This window comes from Zea mays, chromosome 9 (assembly GCF_902167145.1).
Source record: "Zea mays cultivar B73 chromosome 9, Zm-B73-REFERENCE-NAM-5.0, whole genome shotgun sequence".
Classification (NCBI taxonomy): domain Eukaryota; kingdom Viridiplantae; phylum Streptophyta; class Magnoliopsida; order Poales; family Poaceae; genus Zea; species Zea mays.
In genome coordinates, this window is record NC_050104.1 from 52,516,568 (window position 1) to 52,533,924 (window position 17,357).

Here is a 17,357-nt window from a genome sequence, read left to right on the forward strand (position 1 = left end):
GGCGCCTTTGGCAAGGCCTGACTGCCTGTCAGACTCACTCTGTCGAGTGGCACTACAGTCGGAGTGGCGCAGGCGGCGCTGTCCTTCTGTCAGACTGGTCAGTAAAGCGGTGAGTGATGCCGGTCACTTCGGCTCTGCCGGGGGGCGCGTGTCAGGATAAAGGTGTCAGGCCACCTTTGCGTTAAATGCTCCTGCAACTTAGTTAGTCGGCACGGCGATTTAGTCAGGGTTGCTTCTAAGCGAAGCCAGGGCCTCGGGCGAGCCGGATGTGTGTCCGCCGTTAAAAAGGGGGGCCTCGGGCGAGACAGAAGTCTCTCGAGGTCGGCTGCCCTTGGCCGAGGCTAGGCTCGGGCGCAGCGTGATCGAGTCACTCGTGTGGACTGATCCCTGACTTAATCGTACCCATCAGGCCTTTGCAGCTTTATGCTGATGGGGGTTACCAGCTGAGAATTAGGCGTCTTGAGGGTACCCCTAATTATGGTCCCCGATACTTAGTGTATAAATATATATTACTAATCAATATATTTTTTGTGCATACTGTTTTGAATATCGAGGAGCTCGAACAACACAGTACAAATCCGCATCCCTTCTCAACATCAGTTCTTAAAGATTTAATAGTCCCGATCCTTCCTCCAGATGAAGTTCTAAACCAAATTAAACTGGTGAGCCCCAAGCAGTATTATTTGTAAAAATATTTTAATGTTCATTTTGTTATAGGTTTTATTTTTGATACCAATCACTTTATTTTTGTCCACATTATATATTTTTTGTTACTATATCTTTATTTTTCCATAGCCATATCATTGTTAATTCATATCCTATACATATATGTTAACAGATCATGGTTCCTATGCTACGCCGTAGTCACTAGACCCTTTATGCAATCAACTTCCAGCTTCGTCGAACAGACATTTTAGATTCAAATCCTTATGGGCCATCGCTTGGTGGCACTACCTAGAAACAAATGCACAATGATCAAGTGTTGATAAATGGAACGAAAATACCTTGGTTCAGATTAATCATGAAAAGACTTAGCATTGCGTTACACGAAGCTCGGCCAGATTCTAGTTTACCAAAGTTTGGCAACTACAAGATTGGGCTTCTTCCCAACTGTCCAACCATGTTACCAGGCTCCAATGATTGTGGTTTTTTTTGTCGCTAACTTCTTCCGATGCTACGACTTTGATGATGGCAACATCTTAGAATTTGTTGTACCGGTACGTTACTAAATTCCTTTTTTGTTACTGCATAAATTACTTTTTCATACAACTTCTTATCATTAATTCAACTATTATGACTATTACAGGATGAACCATTGGACCAACATGCGTTTGTTCTGCATTACCTGACCTTTCATCGCAACAACAGGGTTTACCCCTTCCCCGCAGAACTGCTGCCTTTCAAGTATGTTCCAAGGAAACGATGTTGTTTAAAAGCCAAGACTTAGATATCATAACTGAACAAGATTCCGTATGGGATCCCCAAACTGTTTATGTTACTTCCGAAGGCACTTATGGCAAGTGTTGCACACTTGTATGCTACTTCCCATGGCACTTATGTTTACTGTGTCCAGTGTTTATGCTACTTCATATCAGTCTTATGTCAAGTGTGTAAAACCGATGTGGTAACTGAATGTTTAGTTATGTTAACGGTTCCAAGTGTCTATGCCATTCATGTCTAGTTTGTCAGATTGTTAATCGTTCCAGACCAATTGTTGGCATATATCTAGTTTCATATTTTCCGTAATGTTCAAGTTTTATGCAACATATTATAGTTTCATATATTAGATACATTTATGTTCATTTTTTCTAAATCATCATTGTATAACTTTGGAACTAATGACTGCTACCTATACAACATATTTATGTCAATACAGTCTACTTATTATGATGTTCATATCATAATAAGTAATAATCATTTTAAATTTCACTTACATATTGATCTGGCACAATCCGTTATATCAAAGCATTATATAACCCATTCATGCAAAATATTTATTACCTCAAACAAACATATGTCATTGTGTTATTACAAATATTTAATACGTCAACCTCTCTATTTTCACACATCTAATTCTTCACCCAAACCCATATGTTCAGCGATTGATTCATTGTCTACTTCTTCATCAATACGATGTTTTTTAGCAGTCGAGGTTTCATTCCATTGTGGAGCAGTTGTTTTAGTATTGAGTCTTGATCCGGCCGGTCGTCCTCTCTTTCGATTAGCCAGTCTTGCTAGTCTTGCCCTGTTCTCTTCCACAGACAGACACGTCCTGCTGTTATGTCCATCTGCAATTCCACACAATTGGCATCTCCTATTCTTCTTTTTTTCTCCTTTGGCACCTAGTTTCATAATCCTTTCTTTCGTATTTTTTATTGTCCGTCCTTTTGGTCTTGCACGATCCGGCATACTCAGATTTATAACATCCACATTAAAATTCAACCTTTGTATAATACAAATTCGATATTAATTAGTATACACATATAAATAAAAAGTATATATGTACCACTCAGAAAAATTAGTTATCAATGCTAACCTTCTTAGCTTCTGAGGATGCACCCATCTGTTCCATTTGGTCGTGTGATACGTGTAACGGAGAACTTGTATCACACACCACATGTTGTATTTTCATGTTGTCCACCTATATAGCATAACCCAAATCAATCATCATTTAAATGTAGCATAAACATCCATTGCATTATATACAAATGAACACCAAATTTTGAATATTTACCTGGTTACCGGCTGTTAATAATTTTAACGCAGGTCCACATCCAGTCATAATATTATGATCATCCTACATTATAAAATATTTTTTAGTACAATGATTTCATATAATCATTACATACACTACTTCATGCAAGATTATATATTTATCTTGTACATACTATTTTGTGGCATGTAATTGAATTGTCATCTTCATCCATTCCCTCCCCAGCCTTATTATTATTTATTTCTCCTTCCTGTTACAAAAAATATATGACCATACATACTCATATGTTCCAAATAGTTTAACATTACAAAAATTGAATTTTATTACCTAGTTTTCCTCATCATCACTAACATCACATGACTCATTACATCCAATGTCTGGCTCCAATCGGCATATAACACCATCAAGCTCATCCAACACATCCATTGCCTTGTCGTACCCTGCTTTTGAAATACACACCTAGCGAACAACTTTCATTGTTTTCGTTAGCAACATTTTCTGTCTGTATGATTTAGTAACTCCATCCTTTCCCCTGAAGCTCTTATCAATTCTTTCGAACGGTACATCTTGTCTTGATGAGACAGTGTACCTTTGCAATATATACTTTGAAGGTATCTTTTCAACTTGTAGATGCATGAAGGCTCTTAAAAGATGAACACATAATAGACCTGAAATCATGAAGAATAATCATTATATTGTTAATGATATATATTATTTTGTATAACAATAAAAAACATATCAAATATGCACTTTTATTAGTATAATCAAGACAAGATGTTCAAACCTGTATGTTCCCACTGTTTGCACTCGCATGTATACTCTCCAGTTTCTATGTCCGTTGTTATCTTGAATTGAAGTTGTCCCCACACAATTTTATTAGATCTTTTTGTATGTTGTACGATCCAATCTTTATCACAACCGTATGTGTCCTTCAATATTCTGTATGCAGTGGCGTATTTCATTAATTCCTCAAATCTATTCATAACAGCTCTGGTGTATGCCCTAGAGACTCTCACTTCGAACCTATACAACGTATCGGTTGTCCTTGGTCCCTATAAGACGTTAATATCATAATTAAATAACGTAATTACATAAACATGTATGCCATTGATTATTGATAACAAACACGATATACCTTGCTCATCAATGCCTCCTTTGATTCTTTCATTTTCCTGCTATGCAACATTTTCATCATTTGTTTAGCAAACTCATGCAGAGGTGTGTTTGCATCTACATGTGATTTCTTCACTAATCTGTTCATGCTCTCACTGTGTTGTGTAGACACCATTACCCCACAGAAGTTATTTTTAAAAAATGCTGGTATCCATTCTTTCCTTATTTCATATAACTTGCGTAGAGTCATATCTTCATGCAGATTGTATTCTTCTAGCATCATTTCCTAGGCACATTCAAACTCACGAGGAGTTAAAGGATGATGTATAATAGATTGGAATTTTGTTTTAAAATCCTTATCAGCAAACCTTGCATATAATTCATTTAAGAATGACATAAATCGGTTCTGAACATGCCATAAACACAGTCTGTGAATTGTTTTTGGAAATACAATTCTCAGAGCAATTTGCATTGCAGGATCTTGATCTGCAGTTGCCCACAAACCATTATTTGACTATCACAATAAATTGTTTTACGTGTTAGCATAACAAATTCACATACCACATACCTGTTAGCATAACTCTCGGTCCCTCGCATCCCATACATGTTTTGAATGAATTGAAAGCCCATTCAAAAGTCTGAACTGTTTCATCTCCCAACAACACAAATCCAAACACTGTACATTGCAGATGGCTGTTAGCTCCAATAAACATGCCCAATGATTTATCATATATATTGGCCATGGTCTTGTGTGTTGTATCAAAGGTCACAACTTCACCATAATCTGCATATTCCCCCTGCATACTTGCGTGTGACCAAAAAATACTCACTATTTTCCCATCCTTGTCTAGCTAAAAATTACAAAAAAATTATGGATTATGTTTCTTGCATTCCGTAAAGAAAGACAGAAGTTTGGCTACATCATTTGCGCAGTTTTCTCGTCTCCTTGCTGCCCTCCTACAATTGTTGTACAAAAAATGACCATCCAAACATTTACTATAGTAATATCTATGGCACTCAATACATACATAGTGAACACAAAATATTCCTTACATGTTTTTCAGATCTTGAGCAGTTACCGGTACGTTCTCTGGCCCATCATGCATGTCTGGTATAAAATCAACTATGCAATGCTGGGGCACTCGGCTATCATGCATTGCATCAACAAAATTTATGAATTCCGCATCCTGACTTTTGTTGCAACGTAGATGTTGTTTCTCTGCTTCGTCAGTTATGAACTCATGGTTATGCTCCAAATTCACCAGTTCAATCTTTGCAGCTACCACATTTTTTTTCATCATCATATATTTTTTAAATTTGATTCCAGCCTTACATTGCGTACGACCAGAATTCCTATTCCTCATCCAAGGTGTATCATTTGGTTTTGGTGTACTTTTACCTTCACGTGAACAATTTATCCACTTACTGAATGTCTTCTCCCTGTATTTCTTCAATGGAAATCCAACTTCATATGCATACTGTCGGAGGGTAAATCTCTCCGGCCGGGTGGCGGATTGCACCCGCCCTAATTCCTGAAATGAGGAGGGGCCTAAGCGTCTTGCTTGTTACGAGGTTGGTGGATGAACACACGAGAGCACACGAGGGTTTAGAGTGGTTCGGGCCGCCGGGGCATAACACCCTACTCCACTGTGTAATGTATTGTGAGTCTGAGCCTGGATCTGAGCTTGGGTCTCCCCTTGTAACGTCGCATGCCTCCCCTTTTATAGCTGAAAGGGGGGCATGCACAAAGGTACTGAGCCCCGACATGTGGGCCCAGGGGCATAAAGAATATAACACTTGGGACAATAAATATTTGCTGCCGGGGCAATCCCCTCGTGTCTTGTCGTCCGAGATCTGTGTATCTTCGGCGTGCAGGGGAATCTTCTTGTAGAAGGAATAACACAGTGCGCTGCTTGGCACAGGCGCACTGTTCGCCAGCAGACCCAGCAGGCGCGCCGCCTGCTGGATTACCTTGACGCCGCCTGCCAGCGGATGGGACGGGACACATTAAATGCTAAGAGGGCACGTCGCCCGTCAGCGCAGTGGCAGGCGGCGCATCCTCTACTCAATAAATGCAGGGGCTGCACGACTTTACGTCAGGCTCGGCTCGATGACTTATGTCATGGTCCACAAGCAGCGGGTCTCCGCCTGAGCGGGAAGTGAAAGGCAAGGCCTGGACACATGTCAGCACCGGACCCCTACTCACGCAAGGGTCCTCCTCGTTCCGGGACCTTGCTGAGGTTCGGACCTTACTCGGAGGCTCCGGACTTATACGTATAGGGGTCTGGTGTCCTTCTATGGAGGTCCGGACCCCACGATACATACTGGGATGTGTTGCTTTTTCTTGCCACGTGGCGCCCTTTGGCCTGCCCATGCGGTGGGGCCAGGCACCGTCCTCCGCGTGTCCTGGAGACGTCGCATGGGTGCAGCGTCTTCATGCTGTAGAAGAGGGTACCCCTGATTTAGGGTACCGACAGTGGCCCCCGGGCCCACCTCAGGAGAGGATACAATCCTGTTGGTGGGGCCAGAGTCTAATTGGCGGTTGGCCTGCTGCTCTTGTGCGCCTGTTGATGCAGTTGCTGCCGGCCCGCCTATGGTTACGCCGATGGCCATGCCTGTTTTCACGGTTGACCGGCCCGTGACTCTCGCACTTAGCGCGCACTACTGGGCCATGCACGGGGTGCCTCGAGTCGCCGCACTGGTTCTGAAAACTTATCTTTTCAGTTTTCCGCGACGGCCCCGAGGAGTCGTGGCATTAGCGCGAGTGGCGGTGCGACTTTTCCGCACCTAGTGACCGGCGCGCCGGTTGCATGACATGTGGGCCTGGGCCCCCATGTTGGACCGCCGGTTGCAGCGAAGCTGAGGGGCGCATAACCACGGTGCAATTGTACGCTTCCCGCGTGGCGGTTCGACTTTTCGACGCTGGTTTCGGCGAAGATGAGGGAGCGTTTAAACACGGGGCAGTTGCATGCTCCTTTGTGCGGTGGTTCACCTTCCTGACCACTGGTTGCACCGAGAATGAAGGGGCGCATAACTGTGGGGCAGTTGCACGCTCCCTGTGCGGTGGTTCGCCTTCCTCATGCTTCGGGTCAGTCAGTCTGACACGTGGGGCCTGGCCCCCGTGTCATAGGGTAGGAACCTTGGAGTACGTCGGGGGAGATTTTGCACGTGACGCTTCAGGGTGCGAGTGGGGAGATCTGCCTATAAAAAAGGATCGATCTCCCGGGCAGTAACCATGCTTTGCTCCTCTCGCCTTCATCGCGCCCTTCCGCCTTCCGGGCCTCCAGATGGGGTGCGCCGGTGTTTTCTGGAGAGGTCTGCGTCAGGGCCGCCCCCTCCGGCGACCTCACCGCCGGAGAGCTCGCGCTCGTGGTGGTGCCGACAGTCTTGACTTCTTCTTGTTGCTGTTTAGAGGAGCGCAACCTCGAGGAGGTTGGTGCTCTTCCACCATTGCTCAGCTTCAAGGATTTTCATCATGCAGCCCGGCTGCAGTCCCCCGCCAGTGGTCATCCAGAAGGATGACTACCAGCCTTGTGGTGGGGAGAAGCAAGCCGGGCTGCGGCCTCCCTCCTGCCCTTAGCTTCAAGGATGTTCATCATCCTTGCTGGGGTGGGAGGCGAGCCGAGTCAGGGTCCTACCTTCTGCATGGGCCGGGGACCCGCTTCTTCCTCCAGCATTCGTGGGAGAAGGCGTTCACCGACCTTGAGGAGAAGGCGAACTTCGGCTACGCAGGGCTGGCCGGCTACAAGTGCTGTCAGCTACCGCGTGCCTGGCTCCCTGGCTCGGATGGCCCTGAGGCCGCCTCCGATGCTGCCTCCTGCCGCTTGGTCGGGGCGTGGCTGTCCGTCCACCGCACGGGTGATGGTCGCGCCGTGCACGGGTCCGCCACATCCACGGCTTCTCCCGCGCCACTGGCCGTACTGGGGGCCGTACAAGACGCCGTACGCCACGGGGGTGGCGGCGGCGTTCTTGGATGGTCTTGTCCTCACTCCTTGGGAGGACGGGAGCGAGGACCTCTTCACGCGCGCCGAGGCAGCCACCGTCCACCGGTGCGGAGGTGGCCGCTGTCGTCGGTGCTGAGGTGGTCACAGCCGCTGGTGAGGCTGCTCCTTGCAGAGGTGGTTGCCTCCGCTGTCGGGACCATCACAGCCACCTGCTGCTGAGTCCCCGACTCTTTGGCTTTAATGGCCTCGCTGTCACCCCCCGTAGAAGGACGGGGGCAAGGACATATTCGCAGTAGCGCTCACCCTGAGGTGATCGCTGCTGCTGGCGAGCCGCTCGGAGCAGAGGTCGTTGTCGCTGCTGGTGCAGAGGTGGTCGCTGTCGCCGGCGATCCGTCGATGCAGAGGTGGTCGCCGCCGTTGGTGGGTCTGTCCGGAGCCAGCTTCCAGCGCGACTCCTGCTGGTGCAGCGTAGTCCATTCCTGCAGAATGGAGCTAGGGTCCCTCTTGTAAGGGAATGTAATGACATTTGCTTGAGAGCAGAATGTAATAACATATGTATGCAGGATTTTAGCCTAGGAAGCCAAGTTGTGTGTTCGGACCCCCTGGGTGGTGGCTTCAAGTACTAAGACACCTGCCGCAGGGCGGTGGAGTATGCAGGCTCACGGTACGGGACCAGGCTGAGCGGCTACACGGTTTCCGGACCCCCAAGGTGACAAGTGCCCGTTCTTCAGAGCCGGACCTCCAGGTTGTTGGACGCACAAGACTATAGTTTTAAATACTAGGACACCCGTCACGGAGTGGTGGAGTGTGCAGGATTTTGGGTACGGAACCAGGCTAACTAGCCACACAGGCTCCCGACCACCCTATGGAACGGGCATCCATTCTTTAGAACGGGCATCCATTCTTTAGAACTGGCTCCCAGGCCTTCGCCTGTTTTTGTAAAGTAATAAATATTATCTACTAAGCAGTATTTAACACTTATCTGTGTATCGCCTGTTCCTGCTCTGTGAGATGTTGCGGTGTTGAGTCCCCCTGGTACCTGCTCGAGGAGGTTGGTGTTCTTCCACCATTGCTCGGCTTCAAGGATTTTCATCATGCAGCCCGGCTGCAGTCCCCCGCCAGTGGTCATCCAGAAGGATGACTACCAGCCTTGTGGTGGGGAGAAGCAAGCCGGGCTGCGGCCTCCCTCCTGCCCTCAGCTTCAAGGATGTTCATCATCCTTGCTGGGGTGGGAGGCGAGCCGAGTCAGGGTCCTGCCTTCCGCATGGGCCGGTGACCCGCTTCTTCCTCTAGCATTCGGAGGAGAAGGCGTTCACCGACCTTGAGGAGAAGGCGAACTTCGGCTACGCGGGGCTGGCCGGCTGCAAGCGCTGTCAGCTGCCGCATGCCTGGCTCCTTGGCTCGGATGGCCCTGGGGCCGCCTCCGACGCTGCCTCCTGCCGCTTGGTCGGGGCGTGGTTGTCCGTCCACCGCACGGGTGACGGTCGCGCCGTGCGCGGGTCCGCCACATCCACGACTTCTCCCGCGCCACTGGCCGTACTGGGGGGCCGTACAAGACGCCGTACACAACAGGGGTGGCGACGACGTTCTTGGATGGTCTTGTCCTCAGTCCGTGGGAGGACGGGAGCGAGGACCTCTTCACGCGCGCCGAGGCAGCAGCTGTCCACCGGTGCGGAGGTGGCCGTTGTCGTCGGTGCTGAGGTGGTCACAGCCGCTGGTGAGGCTGTCCCTTGCAGAGGTGGTTGCCTCCGCTGTCGGGACCATCACAGCCACCTGCTGCTGAGTCCCCGACTCTTTGGCTTTAATGGCCTCACTGTCACCCCCCGTAGGAGGACGGGGGCGAGGACATATTCGCAGTAGCGCTCACCCTGAGGTGATCGCTGCTGCTGGCGAGCCGCTTGGAGCGGAGGTCGTTGTCGCCGGTGATCCGTCGATGCAGAGGTGGTCGCCGCTGTTGGTGGGGCTGTCCGGAGCCAGCTTCCAACGTGACTCCTGTTGGTGCAGCGTAGTCCATTCCTGCAGAAATGGAGCTAGGGTCCCGCTTGTAAGGGAATGTAATGACATTTGCTTGAGAGCAGAATGTAATAACATATGTACGCAGGATTTTAGGCTGGGAAGCCAAGTTGTGTGTTTGAACCCCCTGGGTGGTGGCTTCAAGTACTAAGACACCTGCCGCAGGGCGGTGGAGTATGCAGGCTCACGGTACGGGACCAGGCTGAGCAGCTACACGGTTTTCGGACCCCCCAGGAGACAAGTGCCCATTCTTCAGAGCCAAACCTCCAGGTTGTTGGATGCACATGACTATAGTTTTAAATACTAGGACACCCGTCACGGAGTGGTGGAGTGTGCAGGATTTTGGGTACAGAACCAGGCTAACCGGCCACACAGGCTCCGGACCACCCTATGGAACGGGCATCCATTCTTTAGAACCGGCCCCCAGGCCTTCCCCTGTTTTTGTAAAGTAATAAATATTGTCTACTAAGCAATATTTAACACTTATCTGTGTATCACCTGTTCCTGCTGTGAGAGATGTTGCAGTGTTGAGTCCCCCTGGTACCTGCCCCCCCGCCTGGGATGCAGGCTTGATGTGTCGAGGTTGGATACCAGCGTGTTCTGAAAGAGTTGTCAACAATTCTCGGGAGGGAGCCTCTCCGAGACCTGGATCTGTACACAACTTTTAGCCAAGGAGCATTAGTAATACACCCGTAGGACCCATCATCTGACACTAGCCATCCTTTGATACGTGCTCGGGACTTACAGGGTCTAGTCTGGGGAGCCAAGTTGTGCGTCCGGACTCCCTGGATGTTGGTTCTAGGTAATAGGACACCAGCCACAGAGTGGCGGAGCATGCAGGCCCACGGTACGGGACCAGGCTGAGCGGCTACACGGCTTCGGGCCACTCCAGGAGATAAGTGTCTCTTCTCTAGTTCCAGACCCCAGGTCGTCGGACCCACATGACCTATAGTTCTAAGTACTAGGGTACCCATCACAGAGCGGTGGAGTGTGCAGGCTTTTAGGTACGGGACCAGGCTAAGCGGCCACACAGGCTCCGGACCACCCCATGGAACGGTTTCCCATTCTTTAGAACCGCCCCCAGGCTATCGGGCGGTCGGGCCCTCCTGCTTTCGCGAAGAGGTCCTAACCTGCAAGCCTGGCTGTCCAATTCGGATGTCATTATGTTTGATGGAACGAGAACTGCTTGGGTGGGTTAGGTAAAATAACATCTAGAAGACTGCAAGGTAAGACCATGGAGCAGTAGGACAATACTATCATAGAGGCGCATCTGAGAGGGTAGTTTTCCTTTATAACTTATCATGCATGTGTGCGGACCAACATGCCGGGTTTATGGGGACAGACCCCACCGGGTTGGCGTACACGTATGCGCTACCTAGTTACAAAAGGGAAACAACTCGACCCCTCAGACCTGCTTTATAGATAGAACTTACAGAGATGTTCCAGCACCGGGGGAGGTACTCCTTCAGTCGTAGCTAGACAGTCGCCCTTGGGTCGGAGTATTCCCGTTACCTTGAAGGGTCCTTCCCAGCTGGGGAGTGTTGCAGAGCCCTGATTTGGTTTGGTACTTCCGTAAGACTAGGTCCCGACCCCGGGTTTCCATCTACGTTTGATGAAGGAGCCCCCGTCCTTGGCCTTGGTCACTCCTGGATAAACCTGTCAGAAGTCTGGACCCGTGGGGGACCCAGAATGGTTTCCGGAGGAAGGCAGGCTTCAGCTCCGTAGGCCGGGGGACATGGGGTCCCGCCGGTGGTTCGTCTAGTCGCCATCGGAGTGGGAGTCTCTAGCGAAGACGTCCTTTAGGTCCCCCTCGGGTGACTGGTATCCGAGGTCCCGCTCAGCCGCGGCTACCTCGCCGTCGTCGACCTTTTCCTTGCCAGGGCGACGATGAGGTGGGGAGCCATCCTTGGAAAACTGCTCACGCCGCTCGCTGATGCGTTTCGCGAGATCAATGATCTCGCGGCACTCCGCGGCGCTGTGGCGACCGTTGGGGTGTACAGGGCACGAGCCGCCACTACCCCTTTGCGGCCGTGGGCGTTTGTTGTGGTCGCGCCGGCCCCCGGTCGTAGCTGCAACGACCAGAGCGGTGGATCACGACTTCTGGTAGTCGCGATCCTTCTTCTTTTTCTTCTTCTTGTCCCGGGCGGCGGCACTCGAGCCGCCCGGCTGGGCAGCCCCGGTTTGTGGGGCCGAGTGCCATGCATGACCCTCGGCGGCTCTAGTGCACTTGTCAGCTAGAGCAAAGAGCGTGGGGATAGTTTCCACATCATGTGTGGCCAACTTCTCCAGCATTTTATTGTCACGCACCCCCTGTCGGAAGGCCGTGATGATGGAGGCATCAGAGATACAAGGTATAGTACCTCGCACCTTGGTGAAGCGTGAGATGAACTTCCGGAGAGTCTCCCCGGGCTCCTGCCTCACCGCATGGAGGTGGGCCTCCACACCGTGTTGTTGGTAAGCGCTGGCGAAGTTTGCGACTAACCGTGCGCAGAGCTCTTCCCAGGTGTAGATGGATCCTAGGGCGAGGTTCATGAGCCAAGTCCAGGCAGGTCCAGACAAGGCGACATGAAAATACGTTGCCATCACAGCGGTGTTTCCACCTGCTGCCGTGATGGCGGTGACGTACACCTGCAGGAACTCCGACAGGTTTGATGTCCCATCGTATTTTTCTAGCAGGTGCGGCCGGAACTTGGGCGGCCATGATGCCACACGAAGATGGTCCGCGAGGGTGGCGCAGCCCACGCCGGCCAAGGGGACACCCGTTTGGGACCGGGTGCCCATTGGTGTCTGCGGCGTTGCCGCAGCAAAGTCTTGATCGAGGTTGCGACCCTCAATGTTTTGGCGGCGCTCGCGCGCCCTTTCCAGGGAGATCCGGGCGTCCTCTCCCATACGCCTGTGGTTGAGCTCTGCCCGGAGGTCATCAGTATGTGCACCCCTTACGGAAGGCGAGCGCACAGATGCCGTGGCTTCGTGTTGGTGCCGGGATGACCGGGGCCTAGATCTGGTCGAGGTAGAATGTGCCATACCGAGTAGCCGATCAACGTCGTCACGCCACTGCTTCATGGCCCCTGGTGAAGCTGTGGAGCTAGGGGGTGGCGTAGCAACTCCCTGGCGGCAGATAATGCTGTAGGTGTTGCCCTCGATGAAGTCCGGGACACTTGCATAGGCGTGTGCTATTGCATGGCGTGTACCGCAGTAGCCCCAGACTCAGGGCGGTCGGGTACCCGCGGCACAGAGGACGCAACTTCTTGCTCCATCGTCAAATCTTCCGAAGTTTCGGCGCGGTGCTCGATGATTCGCACCATCATGCTGAGCGAGGGAACAAGCAAAAACTTCAAGCCTAGGCCCCTACCTGGCGCGCAAAATGTCGGAGGGTAAATCTCTCCAGCCGGGTGACGGATTGCACGCTCTAATTCCTAAAATGAGGAGGGGCCTAAGCGTCTTGCTTGTTACGAGGTTGGTGGATGAACACACGAGAGCACACGAGGGTTTAGAGTGGTTCGGGCCGCCGGGGCGTAACACCCTACTCCACTGTGTAATGTATTGTGAGTCTAAGCCTAGATCTGAGCTTGGGTCTCCCCTTGTAACGTCGCATGCCTCCCCTTTTATAGCTGAAAGGGGGGCATGCACAAAGGTACTGAGCCCCGACATGTGGGCCTAGGGGCATAGAGAATATAACACTTGGGACTATAAATATTTGCTGCTGGAGCAACCCCTCGTGTCCTGTCGTCCGAGATCTGTGTATCTTCGGCGTGCAGGGGAAGCTTCTTGTAGAAGGAATAACACAGTGCACTGCTTGGCACGGGCGCACTGTTCGCCAGCAGACCCAACAGGCGCGCCGCCTGCTGGATGACCTTGACGCCGCCTGCCAGCGGATGGGACGGGACGCATTAAATGCTGAGAGGGCACGTCTCCCGTCAGCGCAGTGGCAGGCGGTGCGTCCTCTCCTCAATAAATGCAGGGGCTGCACGGTTTTATGTCAGGCTCGACCCGATGGCTTATGTGATGGGCCATAAGCAGCGGGTCTCCGCCTGAGCGGGAAGTGAAGGGCAAGGCCTGGACACGTGTCAGCACGGGACCCCTACTCATGCCAGGATCCTCCTCCTTCCGGGACCTTGCTGAGGTTCGGAACTTACTCGGAGGCTCCGGACTTATACGTATAGGGGTCCGGTGTCCTTCTGTGGAGGTCTGGACCCCACGATACATACTGGGATGTGTTGCTTTTTCTTGCCACGTGGTGCCCTTTGGCCTGCCCATGCGGTGGGGCCAGGCACCGTCCTCCGCGTGGCCTGGAGACATCGCATGGGTGCGGCGTCTTCATACTGTAGAAGAGGGTACCCCTGATTTAGGGTACTGACACATACCTTTTATAAAATTTATATGCATCATCAATATCCTTGAAAGTCATCCCTACTGTTGGCACTATATTCGGATCAATGTTTTTTGCTGCAATTCATTGACAATGTTGTTTGTACCATGGATTATGATCATAACAATCTAATCAATCAAGAATCAAATACAACAATTGGACTTACATGTGAATGCGGTATTTGAGACGTATCGATCTCCCTGGAGCTAATATTGGACATCGGAGGTCGAATCCGTTGTTCTCCTTCCTCCCCTATGCTTATCTCGTCGATTACAGGCCTCAGTAGAGCAGGAGGTGGTGTAACCATTAAGTTACCATCAACTACTCCCTCAGTGTCTGGACGAATCCGACCACCATCTCCTACCATCGCCGGCGATTGTCCAGAGCCGGCCATCTCCACCGCCAACTAGTTCTGCAGTCTGGGTGTATTTTTTTCGAATGAAAGGAAATCACGGATGCTATACTAAACAAGTAACCGCATCCACGTTTCCAGGGTATTCCCATAATTTCTGAACCCGTACCGATAATGTAGCAATGTACATGTAATACAAATATCCCTAACACACTATTTACGCACAATGACTTAATGTTTTATGCCAAACGATATATACTATATACGCAACATCTATAGCGTAACTGTTTTATGCCATATCTTTTAACATCTTATTCGATATTATCTTTACCTACCGCCATTATGCTCCATGCAAGATCCATAAATTCCGCGCTCACGTTTCAGAGTACGCACGTTTGCATGTGGAATCTAATCCCTATAATTCCGCCCACTACCATATGTTTACCGCCTTGCCGTTAACGAACCGAGTCACGGCGCCGTCGGTCCTGCATGTTCTCTGTCTCGTCTCCATCATACCCACGCACGTTTGGTTCAGCGGACTAGACCCTGTTACCGACCCGGGCTCTTTTTAATATTCGAAGCCCAGGGCTCCCGTTATACCTGCCCATTTAATTAGTACCATATATACATTATGAAATATATTCTTAAAATTTATATCTTTGATCGGTAGATATTAATACTCCTTTTTTTAATTTTGGTCAAATTTTACATTGATTTAGAATAAACTTAAATCTCTTATATTTGAAGATAGAGAAAAAATAAGATAGTTGTACAATGTTGGGCGCAAAGCCACAAACAACCAGAACAAGACATAATATAACCTCAACAACTTTGAATCTTCAATGTTGGTAACAATAAGATCGATCTGTGACCAAGAAGAGAGCGCGCCCGGGCCATGGCAGTGCCACACAGACGGGTGGCAGTGTCGCACCTCAAAATATGCACATAATCCTCCCAAATCTCATAGAAAGCAAGCACAGAGGAAAACAAGAATATTTGTAAAGTATGATCGTGAACAACTCAAAAATCCATGCGCAGATTCAAAATCCTAAGAAAAATGAGGTTTTAATGGGGTTTTTCTCAAACGAACTAGAAACAGGATGAACTTGGATCACGACCATGAACTACTCTAACCACTTGTTCCTAGTGGTCTAGAGAGTGATCTTCACCCCAAGGCAACCCACAACACAAGTCACAACAAGAACTTGATGGTTGTTCCACAAATCAAAGAGAAGAGGAGGGAAGAAGACAAAGCAAAATCAAATAAAAAACTGCATCACATAAAAACCGAGCACAAGATTTGAACAAACTCTATGGATGGATGTAGCCACCCTTTCCTTCGAATGATGATATGAAGATTACAAAAACATAGACATGGAGTTCAAAACATCTACCGGTCTCGAGCTAAACTACTGTAACCTAGAGAAGTAAACTAGGGTTTTCTAAACAAGAGCCAAATGAGATATCCAAAGAGATAATTGCACACAATAGCTCTCCCACATATCTATAGGGGTTATTTTATTAGTCTAAACTACCTCTAGATACATAGAGCTCATCCATTTAACCAGGGGTGGAATGGACCAATTCCTGAAATATGCATCTAACGACCACGCACTCCACATGAAGTTGCTTCGCCTCGACGCACCATTCGCGATGACGCCACGAGCTGCCTCCAATTTTCGCTAGAACCACACCATCGAGTTTTAAGTCCCAAACTCGATGAAACCTAACATCCTTAACACTGGGTGGTTTTGAGGCTCAACCACGAAACCGTCATGAGTAGTGTACTCCATATGCGCCCCATGTTCAGGACACGTGTCCCACCAGTTCTCGATCACGCCGGTGACACAATCCGCTCTACCACATCCTCGCGCTGGTGCGTGTAACATATGTCAGCCACCACAGCTAATCACCTGACATCTCCAGTCCCTCAATCAAGTCCTAATGCTCATCATTTACCACTATCGATCCATTGGCACGAACCTGCATGACCTTCACCTTCGTCGTCGACCATCGTCCATGTGCTCCACACCTGCACACCACAAGCTGACAGACATGGTTGTACAACACATAATCTCATACTTTGTTTAGTTCACCGACTGCACCAAAGTACTACCCATGTTGACAATCACTCATCATCAACTTGAACCACAAGGGACAAGTCAACCTTGTGTTCGCAATCTCTCCCTTGATGAGTGCATTGTCAACACCACCATCATATGGACTCTAAAAATCAGTAGAAAGAGAAAGGAGAGCTCATTCATATGACCAAAAGCCAGATAAAAGCAAAAAATAGATCATTTAGAGCGAGCAAAGCTTGGTCCCCAAAGAATTGGGCAAGGACTCAACATGACCAATCAAGAGAAGCTAGTCCTCAAGAAGAGGCAAAAGAAGGGCTCAACACCACTAGCCAAATATCAACAACCAAATAGGAGCACAAAATCAGGAAGAGTGCTGAAATCAAAGCTAGTTCTTCCAGAAAGAGGCAAATGGCTCAACACAACTAGCAACAGCTCAAAAGGCTCAAAATTTCTCCCCCTTGCCGATTTTCCCCAAACTTTGATAGGACCCCCCTTCATAGGACCATAAGAATCTAAAAATCCAGAATCTCTCCCTCAACAATCAAGACCCCCATCAATCCAGAATTTCTCCCCCTTGCCGATTTTCCCCAAACTTTGATAGGACCCCCCTTGATAGGACCATAAGAATCTAAAAATCCAGAATATCTCCCTCAACAATCAAGACCCCCATCAATCCAGAATTTCTTCCCCTTGTTGACAAATGAACTCATCAAACCACACAAAAGGGTAGAAATATAAACTCTCCCTCGACAAGAGATCTCACCTTGAGAAA